Raw genomic sequence first — 17167 nt, 5'->3', positions numbered from 1 at the left:
GTACTTTATATTATTCTCAATTTCGTGTATAATATAGTATATGTCATATATGTGTAAGTATATTTGTTATCTATATATATTTATTCGTTTATATATGTAAATTTAGTATGTATGTATATCAATAATTACTAGTACCGCATTCGAATATTCTGACACTTGCCTATGGTTGACTGTGAGAGAATGCTTTTAGCATTAAGTCCGCCATGTACACATATTTGTACTAATGAATAAATAAATAAATAAATAAAATAATTTCAAATCGACTGCCAACCTTCGAGGTGGATTGATTGGCAGTCGCACGTATACTAATAGTAGCGGAACTAAACAAAATAATTGTAATCGAACAAGCAGTAATATGGACTTCTGCAAAATAAAATCTAATTCAGTAGAATAAGAATAAAATTCCAACTGAACTCACCAAATCCTTCGGCCAAAGTTTGTATGTGTTCTGAAACAAAAACGGCAGGTATAAGTGCTAGATCTAGAAACATGAAACTTCGCATAAATTGTATGGCTCGTGTAACGCAAGCGATCTCTCCGAAGGAATTTCTTGAAATTACAACTGAAACGGAGATAAGAGGTTCCGCACGTGTGACCCTGCGGGGCGCCGCTATTGTAGTGATGGTATTCATATTCACAGCACGTATTGGTGTGTTGTAAATATTAATTTATTTAAATGTAACTATCCTTTTTTATTTTATCGTGTAGTCTCGGCATGGAACAGGCCATCTTTCCTTTCCCGTGGGTGTCGTAAGAGATGACTAAGGCGGGCAAGAGATGAGTAGTAGCATCCCTCTTTAAACATTTTTGAAGCTTAACTACGATTGCCAGTCCGCTTGCCAAGCGTGGCAACTATTGGCAAAACTAGAGGGAGGCTTATGTTCAGCAGTGGATAGTTAAAAGCTGATATGATGACGATATGATGATACTTTTTTAGGGAAATTACTTTTTTTTTATGCAACTTAGAATGGCTAACAAGCTGACGGTCCACCTGATGGAAAGTGGTAATCTTCGTATGCATGCATGAGCAGTACCATGAACATAACAGAGTATACTGTTTCGCCCATGATATCCCTCATGCCATTCCCATGTTGCCATTCCTGAGGACACAGATGTTATTCCTCTGTACCGTGTAAATTCACGCCATATCTCACCCTTCAAATTTAGGTTTGCAGGGTGGAATATCGCGTCAATTTACAGGCATCCATGCAAACACAACTGCTTCACGGTAGAAACACGAATGGGACAGAGGTACCCAAGCAATCGACTTTTGTACAAAGTCACCCTCTGGTAAATTTCACACCTCTAACTTCACTACCATATCCTGCCTTTCAAAGTACTCATGCGAGGGTAGTTACTGTATCCTCACTGATGTCAAGAGTTACCAAGCCACCGCCATTGTATTCGAAGACCACTACTTACTGTTTGATGGGTTTACGTGCATCACAAAGCAAGTGAAAATAATTTTTAAATAGTCCAAACATTAGAGGTTTATGTTGAAATTCGATCTTGGACCCCCGGACCGAGTCGAGCATTGTTCGAATGGACTGCCATCACTCATTCTGATGATAGGCACATACAAAAAAATATTCAAATAATAATCGTGGCTGTGCTCATTTATCGTTTAACATAGGTATGCCTGAAATATTTCTCTATTTAGTACGCCATTTAGGGAATTGCTCAGAGAATGTGAAAACGCCAGACTTAATGCGAGATCGTTTACAAGCCTCGAATTGAGTCGTCGCCATTCATCCTCATACAGTTTAAATGACCACGGCCAATAAATAACAGTGAAACAAAAGGGCAATAGAAGTTTATTGCCAATTCGGTTAAACCAATAAATGCAGAGAGAACTCAATTAATATCAACTTCGTTTAGGCTCATGCTACAGGGACGATTCTCCCGCCGCGGATGCTTTCTGTTGCTGATTCGACGCTGCTCTGCCCATCTACCAGCGGGTTCATTGCGTCATTACATAACGAATCTAATGATAGAATCATTTCACTTATCGTTCACATAAGAAAAAACAAGGAAGTGGACATTGACATATGAGTATAATAACATAGAGTTGGTTGTGATTATTATTTTATTGAGAAATTCGTTTGTTACTTACTTACTTACACCAAAGGGAGACTTTGTATAAAAGTAGTTTGCTTGGGCACCTCTGTCCCATTTGTGTTTCTACCGTGAAGCAGTCGAGTTTGCATGGCTGTGTTTCGGTTTGAAAGGTGGGAAATGGCAGTGAATTTACAGGGTACAGAGGAATATTACCTGAGTCCTCAGAAACTATCATGGCAACGCATGGGGGTATCATGGGCGATACAGTATACTCTGTTATGTCCATGGCACTGCTCATGTTTATAGATCTACGGTTACCACTTTCCATCAGGTGGACCGTCAGCTTGTTTGTAATTCTAAGTTGCAAAAAAAGCTTGGCTCTAGGGGGCTGGCTATGAAACACCAGTTATAATCCATTGCTTGTAGAGACAGTTCGCACTCCTTACTGTTATAATTATGGAATGAGTCACCAGTCGTAATCAATGAAGAAGAAGATGAACTACTTTTATCCCGATGAAGTCAAGCAAATGTAAGTAGAAACAGCTATAGTTTATTATAAATAATGACTATTGATAACTTCCATGTGTTTTTATACGAGTTAGATTAAAAAAAATGCTGTAGATAGATAGATAGATAGATAGATAATTTATTTACATTACTTACAGCACACAAATTACAATAAAAAAAAAACATACATATAATACACAGCAAAAGAGACAAAGGAATCAAAATAAAAAAGCACAAATAAAAAAAAATACAAAAACAAAATATATAAACTAACAATCTCCTTTCTTACTCTTCCTTCATGCGTGTGCCATAGTAACACAAAATGGTCACAGCTCAGTTTATTGCTTTTAAAAGAGCAAAACACTGATATTCTGCTGTGGCCAAGAGTCAGTCGCGGAACTCTGTAAGTGTTAATCTACGAATTTTTGATATGATAACGAATATTAATGTAGGAAATAAAACGCTGATATTTTTTTAGGAACGACTATAATGGTTTAAGAATGAATCAGTTTCTGTTGTGGAAAAACCGTTCGTGTAAAAAGGTTAATTCATTAGACAGAAGAGTTTGTAGGCGCGCGCTACGGAGTCGCCGACACGGTCGAGATGCCCTCGCCCACCACCGCCTCTCGGCGCAACACCGCAGCGCAGATGAGCTCCATCTTTTAAATGACGGCTTTGTTGAGTTAAGAAAGATAATCAAGGGACCGAATAAACTTTCTCAACTTAAACAGATTTGGCAGTAAGGCATAATTGCCGTGGATTTTGGACGGCCGGCGCGCGAAAGTATTCATGGGGTTTGAGTGGTATTGAAAATGATAAAAATGTACTTGGGTGACACTTTATATTTACTTATATCAATTCTATATAAGTAAATAGTTATATTCTTTGATACACATGTAGTATTTGTAAATAAGAAAAAACACTTGTTATCCTCGCCACGCAGACGAGGTAACTAGTCTGTTCTAATTGCACAATGTGGAAAGTACTTATATAAAATATTTTTTTCATTGAAAGTAGCGATTTCTGAAGTATGAGATACTTTATAATTTCTGCTTTCCATCAAATAACTACAGGCAGCGCAGCTACGACTATATGCGTAGATCTGTATACGCCAACTTCCGTGTTTACTCGCAGAATAATTGAAACTGCCACACAACTTATTACCGGGTGTTTCAATAAAACTCTGTTAACTTTAGACACGAAGGAACTCTAAAGTTTATTTAATCATAGTTTATTGAAAACTGCTATCAAAATCATTGTTATTTATTTAGAACTTTGATTTTTTTTTCTTCCTCTTCATTCTTCTTCGCTTCTTCAAAAAGAGTATATTAAAATATGGTAAACGGTTACGGTAGCCTATGGACGCCTGGTGTTGCAGACGTCTATAGGCTACAGTGACCGTTTACCATCACACGGGCTTGTTGCCACTGCTTGCTTGTTTACCACCTTTGTGATATAAAAAAATACACATTAAATGTTGGTAGATAATATTAAAATATATAGAAAAATAGTGAATATAAGATTAATATAATAAAATTATTTGCATCACATTGTCACTATTTCAGGTGCTTATAATATTAATATATTACATTACCAAAATATTATAAACATTTTCATTAGCGCCGTACGTATGTTTTTGAGTAATGTATACATCTTTTGTATGTTTGGACTCGAAACGAGTAGTGGATGTAATAATTATTGTTTTACTAATATCACAGTGTAAACAAATATTATAAACATGAAAGTTTGGAAAAACAAACAGTAAACCGAAATAAGCAAACAAATATTAGAATCCTTTTTAATTTTTGATAACAAATGAACTGCATTTTGGAAGGTATATCTGGACTTTGTTTTTATTTCGTTTACTTAGCTCTCTCTACATCGATTCTGTTACCATTATTCTACATACATCTACCATAAAGATACTGGTGAATGTATTGTTTTAATGGAAAACAGACGTGATGGTTATATTATATGTATGTATGTGTTGTTTTAGTAAGCCAAAACAATCACTTAAACGAGAGGCTTAATACATCATTTAACAAGAGTAAAAGATGTGCCATGGAACTCCAAGAGGAGTATCTTCTATTCTTCTACTTAGAAAGTTATTCTAAAATTATGTTTTTATGTGCATTTGTAGTATGTTTCATGTACTTGGTGTGTGGCCCCAGCATTAAATGTGTCCTCTACCTTTCTTGTGTATGTCTTAAGAGACGACTGAAGAAACTTAATGGTCGAGAGATTCTGTCTCTGTTTTAATATCATAAAAGCCTAATTACGGTTGCCAAGCCGCCTGCCAAACGTGGCAACTACTGGCAAAACTCTCCTTATTATTCACCATAAGCAGGACGCCAATTTAATTACCACTTCAGATGGTAAAAATCAAGGATTTAAGTTTCAGGTCATGTCATGCCGGTTGCTATGCTACGCTATGCTAGGCAGAGTAAACACGGCCATAACTCTCGTTTTACCGCCGCCAGTTATACAAATATAAAGCTACAGCGCAACATTCACACATGTGGACGTGGAGATCGCACACGTTGGCCGCACACAACTCGTATATTATTTCAGAATTACATTTTCATCATACAGTTGGAATTCTTTGAAATATGTGGGCAGTAGAGAGATTAAAGTAAGTGCGTACATTGTATCTGACATATCTAATCTTTACGATTTCACTTTTCGAATGGAGCAATAAAATGAATAGACGGAAAAATTCTATGCAGCCGCTCTCTACGTCCGCTGCCAAGCAGTTACGGTGAATATAAACTCTTGCATCATCAAGGATATTAAACATATTTATATGTCGAAGTTTAAACCTTTTACTGTAGAGGCAGTTCTTTTTATTCAACAAATTCTCACAAACTGTTGATCACTGTCGATAATTCTTGCTACTTTTCAAATTTCTAGGATTTACGATCTTAAGCATTATGTTTTTTTCAATATCAATTCCTCGTATTTGTGAATACTTATTATACTTAGTTTAGTATAATATATTAAGGTTTCTCCAGGGTCGGTAACGCGCACAAGACACCCCTTGTGTTGCAGACGTCCGCATATATGTGAAAAATAATTGTTTTCACAGCCATTTTGGATATCTCAGTTATAACCATTCCTACTTGTCTAGATCCCGTTTTCAAATGCCTAATTAAAATATGCCCAACTAATCAAGTTCCCGAGCTTAAATAGTATTCTATATTCTTCCAGTTAAAAAAAGTTATAAAAATTGTCTTTACGTGTGTTTTATTTTATTTTATTTTATTTCAATAGGTACACATTTTGTTCAAGCTAATCCTCCAAAAATTTGCGTACACGGCATGTTTATAATATAGTACTGCTTATTCAGATGAGATTACAGCGTAAGCAGCTCGTTTGAAAGACTCTTATATTTATTGTGAAGTACAACTACAAATTCACAGTTTCCGTTGCAATTAGTAAACAAACGGAGGATGAGAGATAAAAGCTTGTTGTCTGAGGAGATGTTCGTGGCAGTGCATAATGCGCCAGTTGAGAATATCAACAATGGCACTGGAATAATCCTTATCTTATTATAAATTATAAAGGTGACAATGAGTCTGTTCGTTATCTTTTAACGCTTTAACGGCTAAATCATTATGAAATTTGGTATAGACGAAGGTACTATATAGAATGGAGAAAGACATAAGCTATCAGGTTCAGTGAACATATTCTGGTCACGCGAAAGAGGTCGCGGGTAAAAGCTAGTTACAATATAAACGCCAGGGTCGGAAAGTATGTACGTTGATTTTTTCATTTTCCATGAAGTGAGCTGTCAGCTTATTTGACATTCCCGGTTGCATATTAAAATAGCTATGAAGGTAGACTGTGGAATCCAAATCGATCATTTTTATTTTTAGATTTGTATCTGTCAGTCTCGAGAAAATAATTGAATTTATGTGAGATTTTATAATAGAGTAGGCAGATGTTTGTTTCGGTACAAAACAAAACAAACTATGACGGAAAGAGTCGTTGAAATACAGAGATATAACTGGACCCTGTTTACGAGTATTGCAACCTGAATACTTTTATTTTTACAGCAGTTACGTTTACGTGCACGAGAAATGATAGAGAGAGTTTATTCCAGTATATTCACATTAATTAAAAGTTCCAAATAAGTGGGTGCCAATTAAAAGCAGTTATTTTACCAGTGGAGCTCGGAGGGCGCAGTGCGTGGCGGCTGACCTTTGATGTGGAACGGGATGTGAACGGGAGCATTCGGGAGGCGCGGGGGGATTTAATTATACTCATAATGATATTGACAGGAAATTAATAAGTTAATAATAAATAACGATATAGAACGCTCGAACAGCTGAAGGGTTCAGACGAGCCAAGTAAAAGAAACTGATGTATTTTAATTATAAATTAACCAGCAAACTTTTAGACATAATTATTTTTACATTGTTATGGTGTATTTGTAACAGTTTTACCGAACTGAGATAACTATTCCTACTAATTTTATGTATGTGAAAATGAGTTTGTTCGTTTGTTGTCAAATAATAGTCATAAAATTTGGTATATATGTACTACATGGGGTACAGACGGAAATAGGAGATATTATTTATATTTACCCAGCAATATATTTCGCCGTGTAGGTCCCGGTATAGAATAGGTCACCCCTTTCTTTCCTGTGGGTGTGGTAAGAGGCGAGGGAGCTTATGGTGGAGGGATGAGCACACTACTGCTCACTTAAAACATCACCAAAAGCCAAACTGTGGTTGCCAATCCACCTGCCAAGCATGGAAACTACTGGCAAAATTCCTCCTTATGGGAGAGGCTATGTTCAGCAGTGGACAGACGGCTGATACAACAATTAACATAAGCCGGGTATGCGGATAAAAGTCAGTGTCTAATAAACGTATTTCTCTGAATAACGCGCGACGACTAATGCCCCAGCGTCATAATACTTGTTTTTTTTTACAACACAGGGGGCTAACGAGCATGCGGCTCACATGATGTTAAGTGACTACCGCCGCTCATGATCATGCACAACACCTACGGCATTGTACGGTTGTTGTAAGGTGGTGAAAATCAACAACTTGTGTATTAAATCTGCCTTTTGTTCGAAACATTTTTCTGTAATGTGCTTAATAAACAATAAATAAATTAAATAAATTATACTCGTGATAACTCATGTGTCGGTATGGTACGACTGCACAAAAGTACCGTCTATTTTTATACTTCTATAGAAATTAGAGATATTTAAATAAATTTTTAATAAAAAAAAAGTTATAATTAAAATATACATAAAATTGTTATTTTGAAAAGTAATTTAGATGTCATTCACTTATAAAACAGGATATTAAAATATTGAAAAACGATTTAGGAAGTTTTTCTCCTTTAACTTTACAAACTGCCTTTAAAGAAAGATTTAATGTAAATTTGAGCAGTAGAATTTTCAACTTGTTCTGGGCAGCAACAGCAGCCAAATCTGAATACCCTATCGGGACATAATGTAATAAAAATGGAAACGTTTCAACCGTGAAGCAGTTGTGTTTGCATGGCTGTGTTTCGGTTTGAAGGGTGGGATATGGCGTGAATTTACTGGGTACAGAGGAATAACACCTGAGTCCTCAGGAATGGCAACGCATGGGGGGTATCATGGGCGAAACAGTATATTCTGTTATGTCCATGGTACTGCTCATGTCTATAGGCGACGGTTACCACTTTCTATCAGGTGGGCTGTCAGTTTGTTTGCCATTCTAAGTTGTATAAAAAAAAAAAAGTCAGCAATAAAGAAGTAAGTATAATATATAGGTACCATTTATCTGCAAAAATTTTTCATCGCGCTATATCCCGACAGTGTATTTAAATATATGCAAACAACGCGAAAGTTTAAAATTAACTAGCAGCCATGTCATCAGTGTTACATGCTATTTTAAACTATGACTAATATTTAAATGCTAAGTCAATACCATAATATGTTCATTATCGGAATCATCCATGTAAATTTGACGTCCAGCAGTTTGAGTAAACAGAGACCGTCAACACTGATAAACGGGTACATAGAAAATATTTGCAGGACATCCGAGGGTGTGAGGCATGTGAGGGATGGCGCGGGGGGGGGGGGGGTGCGTGATGCCGCGGGCCGCCACACGTGTGTCGAGACGGCGCACGTTTCATTAAGTCGACAGATGAGGCGCCACTCGCCCACGCAGCCTGTATTATGCTAATACAGACACATTAACTAAATCTTGAGGTTCAACACAAACTTCGAACAAACACTATGTAACATTTGAAATTGAAATAATTTTCGCATATGTATTTGTCTATCGTTGTCTAGATAGAAGAATGTCAAGTCAAGAACAACAGTCTTGTATTGAGATTACAAAATCTCAGGTTATCGTCTCCGAATAGCAATCTAGTCAAAGTGGGTGTTTATCTTTTGTTCATCTTTCTCATATGTATGAAATAGTTCTACATAAGAGTTGTTTTGATTCATAGAAAGATTATATCTAGCTGTATTTATTAATGAAATCACATATGTACATATAATGTACTACACGTATCCGACTTTATAAATAGGGGCAGGCGATATAACCTCGTGTCAGTATAAATCTGCAAAATGCGATAACGCGAAATGTGTACCGCGCGGTCGGCTGTAATCTCAGTACCAAATAATCCTCGCAGATTGCATTGTACCCATAATATTCAGGCACAGAGGTATTGTGCGAACGGAGCTCAAAGCTCGGGGGCAATATCCGGAATGTGTTCTAATAAAACCGGGCGAGTGTAAAGATCGCGTGTGTAACTAGGTGGCTCGGAGCTCAGGACGGAATGTACTCGTATGCCTTGATCGAGTGTCCCACTCGCGTCTTTAAACAACGGAAACTCAAGAATTTTATAATATTTATCAATATTACAGTTACAATTTTGATTAAGGATTTAATTTCTATTATTCTATATGTGTATTTTACTAGCTAAATCTTATTGCTAGTCTGCACCTGGACTCTATAGCTATCTTGTTCCATGCATAACTATTTTAGCTTCATGGAAAACGATATCAACTATGAAATGGTACGTGTCGATAAGGAAGTTGGCGGTAACGAAAGATGTAATTATACATTGTAGTGTGTAAAACCGTTACTTGAGGGCTTACCACAGGTACTGTTAGGGTTTAATCTGTCGGGTTTTTATCACTTATTATAAGATCCTGGCTCACTGGTTTTAAGTGGGTTACCAGCTGCAGAAGCGGTGGTGCATGGCTGCGCTGGTGCAAGATATAGAACGCGGGAGGATATTGACAACAAAGGGAACTGTCTCCACAAACCACCTATGTTGAAAGGTGACAGTAAAAAAAAGAATTTTCGGGCTGTATGATCAATTACAGCCAAACCTCCTCTTCTATATATAACTTGCAGCATTCCAATAGAATTATGAACTGTTCAGTTTATTATTGAGTTATAGCTAACGAAATTCTTATAAAAAATGAATTATTAAACATCGGTGATGTAAATTCAATTTTATGTATAAGGAGAAACTGCTGTATAATTTTGTGCCTATTTATGATATACGAAATTTGATGTATTCAAAAGTAAATTCGGCATTCTTTGAATTTCTACTGAGGTTTTCCCTAGAGACTTTAGTACCGAATCCTTAAAAAAAGATTGTAAAGGCTTGGAGTGTAAATGGCAACACTCCAGTGATATCTCTCAGTATCACAAAAGAGAGATATAAAAAGAGATTCTAAGCGGCCAGTCTAACAATTAAGAAGGCCGTAAGAATATTTATAAAGTTTATAGTTAGAAGAAATGAAAGTAAACATTTTAATACAATTAAAATCACTTTTAATCTAAAAATATTTAGTCGCTAAGTGCAACTTTGTCTGTTTAACACAACTGCAGTAATTAAATACAGAAATAGATATAACTGTACATGTAAGGGGTAAATTAAAGTAGGTTTATGGGTGTACACGTGTTGCAGTGTAGACAATGAAATCTGTTTACTAGTAAGTTGCATTAAAAATATCTCTATCATCTAGCTTTTGCCCGCGACTTTGTCCGTATGATCGGGGAAAAAGCAGCCTATATCCTTCTGCATCTTATATAGTATATAAAATTTTATAGTGATTGATTAAACTATTAAGACGCTACAAGGTAACAAACAAATAAAATCACTTTCATATTTATAATTAATATTAAAGTAAGAATTGAGATCAGAAGGGAAAAATATTAGGACACCAGATACGACACGACGAACTTATGAACATTATAATAGAAGGTAAGATAGAAGGAAGGAGAGGAAAAGGGAGGCCAAGGCATAGTTACATCTGGCAGATTAAGGAAGGATTTGGTGTCGTGTCGTATCAAGAGGTGAAGAGATTCGCTGAAAATTGTAATGAGTGGCAAGAGCTCCACCGACAAGAGCGCAGCTCTTAAATAGGATAGATAGATAGATAGATAGAATTAAGGATATACAAATGATCATTTGTGATAATAAAACAAAACCATTATCATATAATTTTATATTTATCCTGTTTAATTTGCGATCAGTACATCTTCCTCTTCCCAGATCCCTATCAGCCCTCGTACCTGAGCTTATTTCTATTTACAAAAATAACATTATCACACATACTAGCCACGTGTTCTTTGGTCTTCCCTTTCTTTTACATCTCTCCGTTTTCATAATAAATATTATTGGAAAAAACATGGCTTTCATGTGCTATGAACTTGATATGGTAAAGATGAAAATGCTAAATAAGTATAATAATATTATGCTTAAAAAGAGGTTAGTTGAACAACAACCATGCTTATATAACAATAGCAGTATGACCAATGCATTATTGTAAGCATTCGAGCAAATTACCTACATGGCGCGAAACAAATTTCAACTGATTTACGCTGTACAACGATTGCCCATGATTGAACGACACTTTATTTATTGGTAATCATTGTATTTATGACGAGTGAACCTCCATTTTCACTCATCATCACCATTTCTAGTACTCATTCTAATTATTTCGGATCGACATTATGTTTACCTTCTCCGTTCACACTTCACTGCAGATATCTAATTATTGTATTGTATTGTAAAATATTTATTGTACATAATTCATACGGAATACATCTAAAGATTTAATATACAATGGCTGACTTACCCCTTCCTTGATCTGATCACATAAAGGGATCTCTTACAGTCAACTAATCAAATTAATTATCATTAGGTTTTATAAAATTTAGTCACAGATTTCAAGCCTTAGTCAATCCTCGATCTATAATTCAGAGATCCCGTGAAATTGGCATCTTTTTGTGCGAACTAAGTGTAGCAATCGTGTCTAATGACAACCGATTGACTCTCGTCACCCCGCTGCGGACGCGGTGCAATTTTGTTCTACGAGTATCACGACATTAATCAATAATATCTATAGATTACGATTGCTTTTTGTTTGATCATCAAGCCGAGTCGGGCTATAGCTTTAATTAAAATGGTGTAATAATCGAGCCAAAATAATAAATACTGTATCACAGTGATGTAATATTGTATAAATACATATTATATACATATATATTTCAATAAAACAATGAAAAAGTAACCAAGTTTTGTTGAAATTATCACGAATACTTCAGTTGCCGTGTGGTCCCGGCATAGAATGGGCCACCCCTTCCTTTTCCGTGGGTGTCATAAGAGGCGACTAAAGGATTTTAAAGGTCGAGGGATGGGCAGCAGTGCCCTTCTTAAAGAGATTAACTGCGATTGTTAATCCGCCTGCCAAGCGTTGCAACTACTGGCAATATCCCCCTTTTGGGGAGGTCTACGTTCAGCAGGAGACAGTAGACGACTGATATGATGATGAATATTTCAAATATTAAATATAGAAACGAATTTATTCGCAAACATCAGAAAATCTATCAGGTTTCTTTTAATTTATACTACTCGTATTTACAGATTTGGTGTGTTGGAGTTAAATATTGTATTGGTATAAATATATATATTATTTTAATGTGTAATACGGTTGTACACGTCTATATTTTGTTATCTTTTATTAAGTGAAGGACTTGCTGAAAACCAGCGCTGTGTAGCTTTACACACTGCACTGTGACACTCGCGGTGTTAGCTGAGCCATTTCCTTTCGCCTAATACAAGAAGCAACATTTTCCAGCAATAAATATTCTAATAGATTTTGTATCTGTATCAAATTATCAGACTGCCTTAAGGTCGGATCAATCATTCGTTTATAGATATATGCCATCCAAACAATTTATGCGGACAATAACTAACGCAATAATTGTTCAAAACCTTCTAATCAACTTCTATTATTCCCTTTTCCACCTTAAATCTCTCTCTTAACACACACAATTCAATACTCGCAGCTCGGAGAAAATACGGCCGTGCAAACGTAATCGTTGTAAATAACAGTCGGGTGAATTCGATTAAAAGCTGCTTTATAGTGGCGTATCGTAAGGAGAGATGAAACAGCAAGCGCCCCGTCCCGTCGCGAGCAAACATCCACGCTCGCGCGCCGTTCAATTGAAACCACGTCGCTCGCGTTCCAATGGTGTTGGTACGCGGCGGCATCGCGGCAGGCGCGTCCCGTAGCATTGTTGCAAACAATGGCTTCGCATTATAAACTTCCACACTAAACTTAATGTTACGCGCACTTCGTTGACTTTTATTCGTATTGCTCAATGCAATTGTGCTCCCCTGTAATATTAATAAAGACTAGCGACCCGCCCCGGCTTCGCACGGGTACATAAATACGAAGATATATTAGTATTTTATAATAGCTTTATTTGGTTACATTATTGTAATTTTCGAATGGATCTCTAAATTTTGAAAATAATATGTAGCCTACGTAATTCGTTTTTTGAAGTCGGTTGAAAAAAAATTTTTTTATACAACTTAGAATGGCAAACAAGCTGACGGCCCACCTGATGGAAAGCGGTAACCGTCGCCTATAGACATGAGCAGTACCATGGACATAACAGAGTATACTGTTTCGCCCATGGTATATTTGTTGCCACAGTCTTGCCAATTGCATACTATTTCTATTTAAATTTGATCTACGAGTATAATTTAAACGTACTTAGAAGTCTGACATATCAGAGAAATTATTTAGAAATAAAAAAAAATACATATTGGAGTAAAATACAAAGAATAATAATACGAAGAAGTCGTTTCCGACAAAACTGCAAGTACTTAATTATTGAATCGGTGAAGTGTATTCAGATTGTAACTACTTATATATTTATTTATTTAATAAAGGTATAGAAATATAACTGAGCGCCTACAAGGTAAATACATTACACGAACTTGGCGCGTGAACGCCGAGAGCTTTTATGTTGGCAATATAAAAAGAATGAAGTCCAAGTAAAATGATCCCAAGTTTATGTCCAACATTGTGTACTTGTAGTAAAAGGGAAAAGTTTTTCATCGACCAGTGTATCATCGAAGTTATAATCGAACGTGTGGCTACCACACCTACGTGTACCTACATCACACTAACATCATTCGCTAATGATTAATCATGACGCATCGCAACTATATTTACTTGTTCAACACCTCATTCCTCGGGAATGAAAACGCTTGAGTGGAAGTACGGCGTCATAGTACATTTTATGTTGTCCAGGGTACTGTTTCTATATATTCGTAAGTTGAGTAAAGAATTACTTGAAATTGTGTTTTTTGAGAGAGAGAGAGAAAAAGACAGAAAGAAAGAGAGAGAGAGAGAAAGAAATACTGTTATATGATACTATGGATTTGGCCCCACTTCACATGGGTAAACAGAATTTTCAAAAATAATATATAGCCTATATTACTTGCTGATAAGGTAGCTTAAGATAGGTAAAAGAATTTTTAAAATCGATTGAGTAGTTGTTGAGTTTATGCATTATAAACAAACAAATAATAAAAATCTTTCCTTTCTCTAAGTATAGACAAGAAATTGTATATTGTAGAAAAATAAATTGAAAAGCTTCTTCCTTGTTATTATAATACTACTAGCGTTCACCCCTGACTTTGTCCGCGTGACCGGGACATGTTCCCTGAACGATAAATAGCAATATTTCAAAACAAGTAAACATATCTTTTGAATAACAATACTCCAGACAAGCATTTCACATTCGGGGCATAAGGATTGGCAAAACAAAACCAGAACAATTAATATATCATTTTGAAATGGAGAATAAAATGACTTCTTGCGATGACTGCACAGTATTGCGGATATTGGCAACGAATTCAGTGGAAGTCTTCTTTTCATTTTCAATCGCAGCCTTCATAACGGTTCGCTGTCGCGGAACTCATTTGTCATGTAAACCATTTATCATGGAAAACAATTTAATTGCTGATATTTTCTGTCCGTCCGTCAGGCGAGTCCGGAGTTGAGTTGCCGCCGTTATATCTTTATTACAAAAAGGAAATCACTACTTCAAATTATTAATTCATTTCGTGAAATTCAGCATAGAGTAGTTTTCTGTAATGAAAACGCATGCGGCGTTTTATGGACGTCATAATGTACTATGTTGTTTTAATTAATGTACTATGTTGTCTTAGAATGACAAACAAGCTGACGGAAAAATGATGGAAAGTGGTAACCGTCGCCTATAGACATGAGCAGTACCATGGACATAACAGAGTATACTGTTTCGCCCATGGTACCCCCCATGCGTTGCCATTCCTGAGGACTCAGGTGTTATTCCTCTGTACCCTGTAAATTCACGCCATATCCCACCTTTTAAACCGAAACACAGCCATGCAAATACAACTGCTTTACGATTGAAACACGAATGGGATAGAGGTGCCTAAGTAAACGACTTTTGTACAGTCTCCCTCTGGTAAATCTATAGGCGACCATTGGCACTTCCCATTAGTTATCTAAGTTGCATAAAGAAATTCATAGAATATTTTTTAATAAACTCTAAAAATAGAGACCAGGAACAAGGATTATATATATATATATATATATATATATATATATATATATATATATATATATATATATATATGAAAACGGCGCTGGTTGGAGAGGAGGGCAGCGACAATAATAAAATAATATTATAAAGAGAGGCTTACCAGTATATTTTCTTAGACGTACACACTTCATACAATATAACAACAATAATGTCAATCAAGTAGAAAAATAGATATCAAAAGACATATTCATAATATAAAAATATAAATCTAAAAAGGTAAATTATATAAAAAGAGGTCTGTCGCCAACATGGCACGCCCCGGTGCAGAGCACCAATCTAAGAGGCGACAAAAGCAATATTACCATGTCAATCGAACTTCCATCTTGTTGTTGTGGCGGCGGTACAAATCTGCGTCGGTATGGGGCGAACAGCTTCAGTCGATGGAGTATCCAACAGCAAATGAAACACTTGAGAGCTGGCAGCTTCTCAAAGTCTGCTGGGACTGGACGTGGATTTATTAGCACCTCTGCTTCTAGTAGTAGAATTGGGTGTACTTCTTCCGTTGGTGTTTTCTGTAGCAAAGTTATAGAAAAAGTGTCCTTAATAAATCTGAACAGACGTCCCCAGGAGCTACTCATTGATGGTGCTGTTGGACAAATAGACAGCCAATCAATCTTATTGTTGGCCATAAAAACAAAGACCTTGGCAAGTTCGCTGCACCGACAAATAACCGTTAGCCGTTTCGGAAATAATCTTCGACGGGCCATAAATCTTCTAAAATCCATGCTGGCAGCATCCACTGAAAGGCTTCTCACGATTTCCAGGTAAACAGCTCGGGCGGTGAGACATGTAAATACAGCTACCTGGCACTTTTCTCGCTTGCATTTAATAGTAACCTCCACCGGGACAAAGTAATAGAGACCGGTAAAAAGAACGCCGATGATGCGATAACTTGTCGCTGAGAAGTTCACCAAATTGTGGCGCAACGGGAGTAGCTTTATAACTATGCAAAAACAATAACATTATTTGGCAACAGACCTGATGTTAGAACACTACTGTTATGAAATATCTCCCGCGCAGGAAGTTGACGACAGTTACATTGTTGCCGTGACCAGACATTCGACAGTCTAAGACAAGTGGGTTTACTTCCTGCATGGGAGGATCTAAAATTACACAGTTTAATATAAATTACACAGTTCAATATAAACATTAACAATAAGGATAGAATCATCCTCTCCCAACATCAAGATTAGGTTTTTAAACCTTCTTGATTGGTTGAGAAATGACCTGCTGTAAAAAGGCGCCTTTTCAGCCTCCGAAATTTCTTTATTTAAAAAGGGAGACAAAATTTTAGAAGGAATCTAGGAGGCAGCGCTTTATAATTTTGAAATTTAGAGGTTTTTCTAATAAGAACCAAAAAATCTTGGCACAATAATGTGCACAAACAGTTGTCCTAATCAACCGAACTCATCAGTCTAAATGATTAAGACGACCACCGAAATTGTTAGTGCCATTGGCTTGTAGTGCCAATGACATCTAAATCATAAAACTTTCGATAGTGTGCTTCCACGATATAAGTTGCAAATCGAGTAGCCATGTAAGCCGTCTGTAGCTCCAATTGTCTACGTGTGCCACAGTCATAGAGGCAAGTTCACCCTCTACTTTTTTCTTACCTCTTGGTGGCATCGAAAGGCATTGGATAAAATTAGGTCGGCTACGAGGCAACTCGTGATAAAAAT

At 36.4% G+C, this 17167-nt stretch overlaps 1 protein-coding gene across 8 annotated transcripts in view; it reads right to left on the bottom strand.

Moving 5' to 3' along the window:
• LOC113514846 (calcitonin gene-related peptide type 1 receptor-like) overlaps nucleotides 1-17167 on the bottom strand; it is a 108670-nt gene that overhangs the window by 45733 nt on the left and 45770 nt on the right. For 7 of the 8 annotated variants that reach the window (XM_052897298.1, XM_052897296.1, XM_052897297.1 and 4 more), the window contains one exon: nucleotides 419-448. The exons of the other annotated variant lie outside the window; for it this stretch is intronic. The gene's annotated coding sequence lies outside the window, so the exon portion shown is untranslated. The remainder of the gene's footprint in view (nucleotides 1-418; nucleotides 449-17167) is intronic. 8 annotated transcript variants of the gene reach the window in all.

This window comes from Galleria mellonella, unplaced genomic scaffold, assembly GCF_026898425.1.
Source record: "Galleria mellonella isolate WM207_F2 unplaced genomic scaffold, CSIRO_AGI_GalMel_v1 utg36, whole genome shotgun sequence".
In the NCBI taxonomy this organism is placed as follows: Eukaryota; Metazoa; Arthropoda; class Insecta; order Lepidoptera; family Pyralidae; genus Galleria; species Galleria mellonella.
The sequence above is the reverse complement of the archived record's forward strand: the minus strand, read 5'-3'. Positions and strand labels throughout refer to the sequence as shown.